This window comes from Sorex fumeus, unplaced genomic scaffold (genome assembly GCF_029834395.1).
Source record: "Sorex fumeus unplaced genomic scaffold, SorFum_2.1 ptg000019l, whole genome shotgun sequence".
NCBI lineage: Eukaryota > Metazoa > Chordata > Mammalia > Eulipotyphla > Soricidae > Sorex > Sorex fumeus.
This window is the reverse complement of record NW_026606076.1, coordinates 12,696,318-12,703,095: the sequence shown is the minus strand read 5'-3', so window position 1 is coordinate 12,703,095 and position 6,778 is coordinate 12,696,318. Positions and strand designations below refer to the sequence as shown.

Below are 6,778 nucleotides of genomic sequence, written 5' to 3'. Positions count from 1 at the left end.
AAGCATGGGAGTGAAGATAGATGGTCGGCAACTACACCACCTCCGCTTTGCTGATGACATTGTTCTAATAACACCAAACATCAACCAAGCAGCACAAATGCTGAACGACCGTGAATGTGGAAATGTCGGACTACAGCTGAATCTTACGAAGACAATGTTTATGAGAAACAGCCTTGTTCCTGACGCTCCATTCGCTCTCAATGGAACCACCATCTCCGAATGCAACAGTTATATATACCTAGGTCGAGAAATCAACATGATGAATGACCTGGCACCTGAGTTGCGCAGGAGGAAGAGAGCGGCTTGGAATGCCTTCAAGAGCATTGAAGAAATAACTAAAAGGACAAAGAACCTCCAGCTATGAGCACATCTCTTTGATTCCACTATTCTTCCTGCATTAACATATGCCTCAGAGACCTGGACCCTACGAAAACAGGATGAGAACGCTATTCGGGTCTCTCAAAGAGGAATCGAAAGAACTGTGCTTGGAATATCACGATTCACTCAAATGAGAGATAGAATCCGAAGTTCTGATCTTCGTCAATGCTCAAGAATCAGGGACGCTGTCTCATTTGCCAAGACATCAAAAATCAGATGGGCTGGACACGTAATGAGGTTCACAGACAACCGCTGGACTAGAGCCATTACTGATTGGATTCCACGGGACATCAAAAGATCACGTGGACGCCCACCTATAAGATGGTCAGACTTCTTCGTCAAGACCCTAAATGATCGGTTTGAGGCTCTGCATGTTCCTAGAACGAACAGATACCATTGGGCTACGCTAGCACGCAACCGGGATGAATGGAGACGTTACTGGCACCCGCTCGAATAAATCGATGAATAACGGGGATTAAGTGATTAAGTGAAGTGATAAGTGATTCTTTTCTATGTAGTTCAAGGAAATTATACAGCTCCAAAAAATATCTTTTTTGGTTTCTGTTCCATAGAGGATTTTCAGAGCACCGTTTATATCTTTGTTCCTGAGACTGTAGAAGAAGAAGTTCAGCATGGTGATGATCACCATGTACATCACCGAGGCAAAAGTACTCGTGATGAGCTGGGGCAGCAGCAGTGCTCAAGGTACACGTCTATGCATTTGCCATAAACTAAGGAGACCACAGAGAGATGAGAAACACAGGTGGAAAATGCTTTATACTTCCCCTTAGCAGATGAGATTCTCTGTTTGAAAGAAATGATCCTAGAGTAGGAGTAAAAGATCCCAGCCAGGGGACTGCCCACCAGCAGCACAGACACTAAATACATCACCAGGACATTAGCAAATTTATCAGAGCAGGCGAGTTGGATGACCTCTTTGAGGTTACACACACACACACACACACACACGCACACACACACACACGGGGTATTTCAATGTCTGTACAGAAGAATAACTATAACACCACTAAGCTTTCTACCAAGGTACACAAGGAGCTTGTGACCCAGCACACCAGAATCAGCAACCCAAAGAGCTGGGGATTCATAATGACTGTGTAGTGCAGGGGGGTGCGGGGGAGAGGCAGATGGCCTCAAAGCGGTTATAAGCCATTGAACTCAACAGGAACTTCTCCTGTTCTGCAGATCAAGAAGAAGAAAAAAAGTCAGTGTCAGGCTTTCCAAATGACGCTTCTGTGTCACGTCTGGGTAATGCATCCTTCATAGGAGATGACTTTATTGTGGATTTAGATGTTCTGCAGCATCTTGGGGACGGTGGTAGAGGTGAAGCAGATGTCCACAAGGGATGGGTTGGACAGGAAGAAGTACACAGGTGTGTGGAGGTGGGGGTCAGAGATGACGGCCAGGATGATGAGCAGGTTCCCCAGCACGGTGATCAGGTACATGGACAGAAAAAGCCAAAATAAGAATGGTTGCACATTTGGGTCCTCAGAAAATCCTAGAAGAAGAAATTCTGTAATTTTTGTGAAGTTCCTTTCCTCCACGCTGTTAAAGAGATTACAGAAAATAATATAAAAACAAACATTTTTCGGAGCTGGAGCAATAGCACAGTGGGTAGGGCATTTGCCTTGCATGCAGCCGACCTAGATTCGATTCCCAGCATCCCATTTGGTCCCCTGAGCACCGAGGAGTAATTCCTGAGTGCATGAACCAGGAGTAACTCCTGTACATCGCCGGTGTGATGCAAAATGCAAGCAAACAAGCAAACAAACAAACAAAACAAACAGTTTTCACACAACTAGACATAAAAAGAGGCTTTCCAAATGACGCTTCTGTGTCATGTCATGGTTAGAAACAGACTCATCTCGAAAGAGATTAAGGAGTAGCAGGGATGTGAAAACATGTTGGAGAAACACATCGTGGGTGATTAATTCATTAGCGGATGCACAGGAGAACCTTCATGCTGGCTTGTTTAAGGCACAACGTACAACTGGTACCGTGGAGTTACAGCTCGGTTCTCTTGGTGAAAGCATTTGGGCAGCCCATGATAACAAAGGAAAAAGAACATAAACTTTGACACACACCCACATCTCCCAGATGGAATGCACCTGTGGTCATCTGCCACCATAGAATCCATCGGATTGGCACCTTCAACCTCCATCTGGAAAGTCCCCTCATTAAAAACAAGACGGACAGGCTCTGTGGTATGTCTAGGTTACAAGCTAGCCTAGATGGGCCGAGCAAGGGAAGATCTAGCCATTTGTTGACCACAAAATCACCTTGACCTTGGCTCCCCAGCACGAGACACAGCAGCTGTTATTTTTATTGACGGGAGCATGAAGAACAGTTAACTGGAAGAGAAGAGCAAGGGCTGGATATTTACAAAACCGCAGCCATTGTGTGAGACACCCTCAGTCAGAATCTATAAAGCAGAGCCTCAAAGTCATCCTTATCTCCTATTCTCTTTTCATCTGGGAGGACTTTTGTGCCTGTGTAGGCCTACTCCCCTCCTATAATACTTAGCCAGACTTAGCATCTGCAGACCCATTTTGGAAAAGCACGGCTTTTGCCAGTAACAGTCAGTTGAACCAGAGAACACCCATTTATGGGGGTCCGCTGAAAAGGCAGAACTACCCCTGCATGAAGTCAGTGGAGATAACCACTGAACCAATAAAGGAAAAGGTCACAAGGGAGTGGCTCAAGATGTTCAGAGAAGCCCCTTGCGTTTTTTATTTTTCTGTTTTCTTTTTGGGTCACAACTGGAGATGCACAGGGGTTACTACTGGCTCTGCACTCAGGAATTATTCCTGGCGGTGCTCAGGGGACCATGTAGGATGCTGGGAATCGAACCTCGGTTGGCCATATGCAAGGCAAACGCCCTACTCGCTGTGCTATCACTCTAGCCCCTGTTCTCTGTTTCCTACCATCAACAATTTCTCCAAAGTTCTTGTCATCACTCTTCAGATGGTAGCAGAAAATTGAATAAAAAAAAGACAATCGTATATAAGTATTTCCTATCTAATTAGATGTGATTACTGAGATATTTAGCAAACATAGACGGGAAAGAGTCTAAAGGCATAAATGAGGCACCTGCCCAATGTAATCCGTTCTGCTTTCTACAAGGTTACAAAAGGCTTGGGTAATATATTTAGAATGAGTGGAGGAAATTTCTGTACTGGTAGCGTGAAGGGTGTTAAACACGCAGTTGCATGTCAGTTCTCCAACAACTGCTCATCTACCCACATGGTGTATTTGGCACAAAACCTCATGGGAAGAGTTTCTTGCCACCTGGGATCCAGAAAATGTAGTGAGTTTCCCAGCATCAACAATTTCTCCAAAGTTCTTGTCAACACTCTTCAGATGATTGCAGAAATGCCAATTTTCTTAGCTGATTTGGTATACAATGTTCTTCTTAAATCTCCAGTTTTCAAAGCTATTCCATCAACCCATGGAATCTCTTTTGCCTGCATAGCAAAATATTTAACGTTGGTTTTGTTTAAAGAGCACATTGTAGGCAAGAAGGTGTTTTTTAAATACACAAAATTGGGAAGCCAGAAACAGACCTTATGTCTGGGAATTTGTATTTCCTCTGAGATGTCTGAGAACTTCATCTCATTTTGTTAGAGAAAACACTGCTACTAACTCCATTAAATAATGGTATTTATGGTCTTTCTTGGTCGGCAGTGCAAACTTTGTTTCATAGCATCCCTACTATAATCGACCAAGTAGAACTGGAAATTGACTGGCTTAAGTGACTAATACTGTTGAGATCAATATCAAGGAATGTCAAATGCTTTGGGTCACGTTATAGAGATTAAGGAAAGAAAAAGGCAATAATGAATGCAATTGGGAGGCTCTGGAAAAATCTAAATGACTATTCAAGCACTTTATGAGCTACCTCATGATGCACTTATTACCAAGGCTAAAGAAATGTGGTGACTTGATGTAAGTTATGTATTTGCCTTCAAAAGGATGGATACAGTTTTCATCAAGACTTGGGTCTTCCTCTTCTATTGCTTCCAGGGTCATACGCTGAGTGCCACAGAAATACAAGGTATGAATAAGAAAGAGAAGACTAGGTATCTAAATAGTAGCAGAATAATTTAAGTTTCTAAATTAAACACTGGAAAAAATACGTGTGATTGCATAGTCTAACAGGACCTTTCCTTGGAATAAAAAAATAAATTTTAGAGTAAAATCCAATGAAGCACATCATCAGAAACGCTGGATTACATGGACCAGACAGAACAAAGTGAGGGGGGGGAACTTAAAGTCCTTTTTCTCAGTTGAATGATGCTTATATGCAGCACTAACTTTCCCCCAGAGAAATTCAGTATCCAAAGTTTTCTAGTACAATATAGAACGCTTGGGATCTGTGAGTGAGTTAATTCTAGTAGGGGGTGCTGAAGAAAGTTCCCTGAAAATGTTCTGTGTATTAAAAGAATCTTAAAAGAAGCAAGATTTCACATTTCACAGGGGCCTTGGTAATTAATATTGCCAGAGATATTGCCAGAACCATAGAGTAACTTTTTATTACTCTTCATTGTGTCTTAGATTATTCCAAAGATAATTGGCTATTGGGGAATAAATGTAAACTTTGACGAACTTCATCAGATGGTGAATCTGTCTCAGGATATGAAAATTTCTGAAAAAGAATAGAATAAAGCTTGGTTCTCCTAGAATGTTTGATTTGACAAAATGCCCTCACCCCCATAATCCACGAGTTGGTAGCTTTTAAAAGTACCCATTTCCTGTATGCATTCAATGAGATTTTTTACACTGACCTCAGTGAACAAACACAATAATTATGAAGGAAATTCCAATGAAATTTTGTTGACATTGTATGAAAAATGAAGACATTGAGCTCTGCATCTAAGGTAAACCACAGACCAGCTCTTTCTGATCTGACAAAAAACACCGCTGGGATGGGCTGGAGCTATAGTACAGAGGGTAGGGTCTTGCATGCAGCCGACCTGGGTTTGATTCCCAGCATCCCATATGGTCCCCCAAGCACCACCAGGAATAATTCCTGACTGCAGAGCCAGGAGTAACCCCTGAGCATTGCTGGATGTGACCCAGAAAGCAAAAGGTAATAAAGAAAAAAAATTCCACCCTGGGCTATCTCTTCATGAGCTCTGAACACTGCTGCTCATAAGCAGACCACATCAAGATAAGGGGCCTGGCAGAGGGAATGTTTCTCCTGGAAGAGAAAGAGTTTAATGATGGCCTGCTTGATATCCTTGTTTCTAAGACTGTAGATGAAGGGGTTCAGCATGGGGGTGACCACCGTGTACATCACAGAGGCAATGGCACTATCCCTGGAGTTTTCAACAGTGGCTGAACAAGCCAAATGCCATCCCATAGAACAAGACAACCAACCGAGAGGTGAGAGCCACATGTGGAAAAGGCTTTATACTTGCCACTCGCTGAGGAAATTTTCAGAATGGAGGAGACAATCTTAGAGTAAGAGAAAATGATCCCAGTAAGTCCCGTGGCAATATAGATGACCACATGATGAGGAAGGTGTCTGAGCAGGCAAGTCGGAGCACCTGATTGAGACAACAGAAAAAGTGAGGGATTTCCATGTTTGTACAAAAAGAGAGTCGCAAAGCCATGAGGCAATGCAATAGAGACTCAGAAATACTCAGGATCCAGGATGCTAGAAGCAGCAGTCCGCACAACTTGGGGTTCATGATGACCTTGTAGTGCAATGGGTGGCAGGTGGCCACAAAGCGATCATAGGCTATGACGGTCAGGAGGAAGCTATCCAGTCCTGCCAAATCATGAAAAAGTACATCTGAGTGAGGCATTCTCCGTAGGAGATGGCTTTGCTCTGCATCTGGATGTTGAACAGCATCTTGGGGATGGTGGTGGAGGTGAAGCAGATGTCCGCAAGGACAGGTTAGAGAGGAAGAAGTACATGGATGTGTGAAGGTGGGGGTCAGAGATTATGGCCAGAATGATGAGAAGATTTCCAAAGAAGGTGATCAGGTATATGGACAGAAATACCCAGAAGATGAGAGGTTGTATTTCTGCTTTCTGTGACAGTCCCAGGAGGATAAATGCTAATGGATGTGTTTGGTTTCCAGTTTCCATGGAGCTGATGCAGATTTAGGTGCAAACATTTTACAATAAGGTTACATCAATGGCATGGCCTTATTTCAAACACATTTAATAAATTCCGATATATTATGTAGCCTATAGACATTTATCTATAACCTGAATATTTCAAAACTTCTGAATGTTTTGATTTCTCTTTATACTGAAAAAAGATGTGGGTTGGAGCTATAGCACAGCGGGTAGGGCGTTTGCCTTGCACATGGCTGACCCAGGTTCGATTTCTTCATCCCTTTTGGAGAGCCTGGCAAGCCACCGAGAGTAT

General features: G+C 43.1%; 1 pseudogene; it reads right to left on the bottom strand.

Annotated features, from left to right (window-relative positions):
• Nucleotides 1-5,545: 5,545 nt before the first annotated feature.
• LOC130022508 (olfactory receptor 7A5-like) lies at nucleotides 5,546-6,492 on the bottom strand (annotated as a pseudogene).
• Between the last annotated feature and the right edge of the window lie 286 nt (nucleotides 6,493-6,778).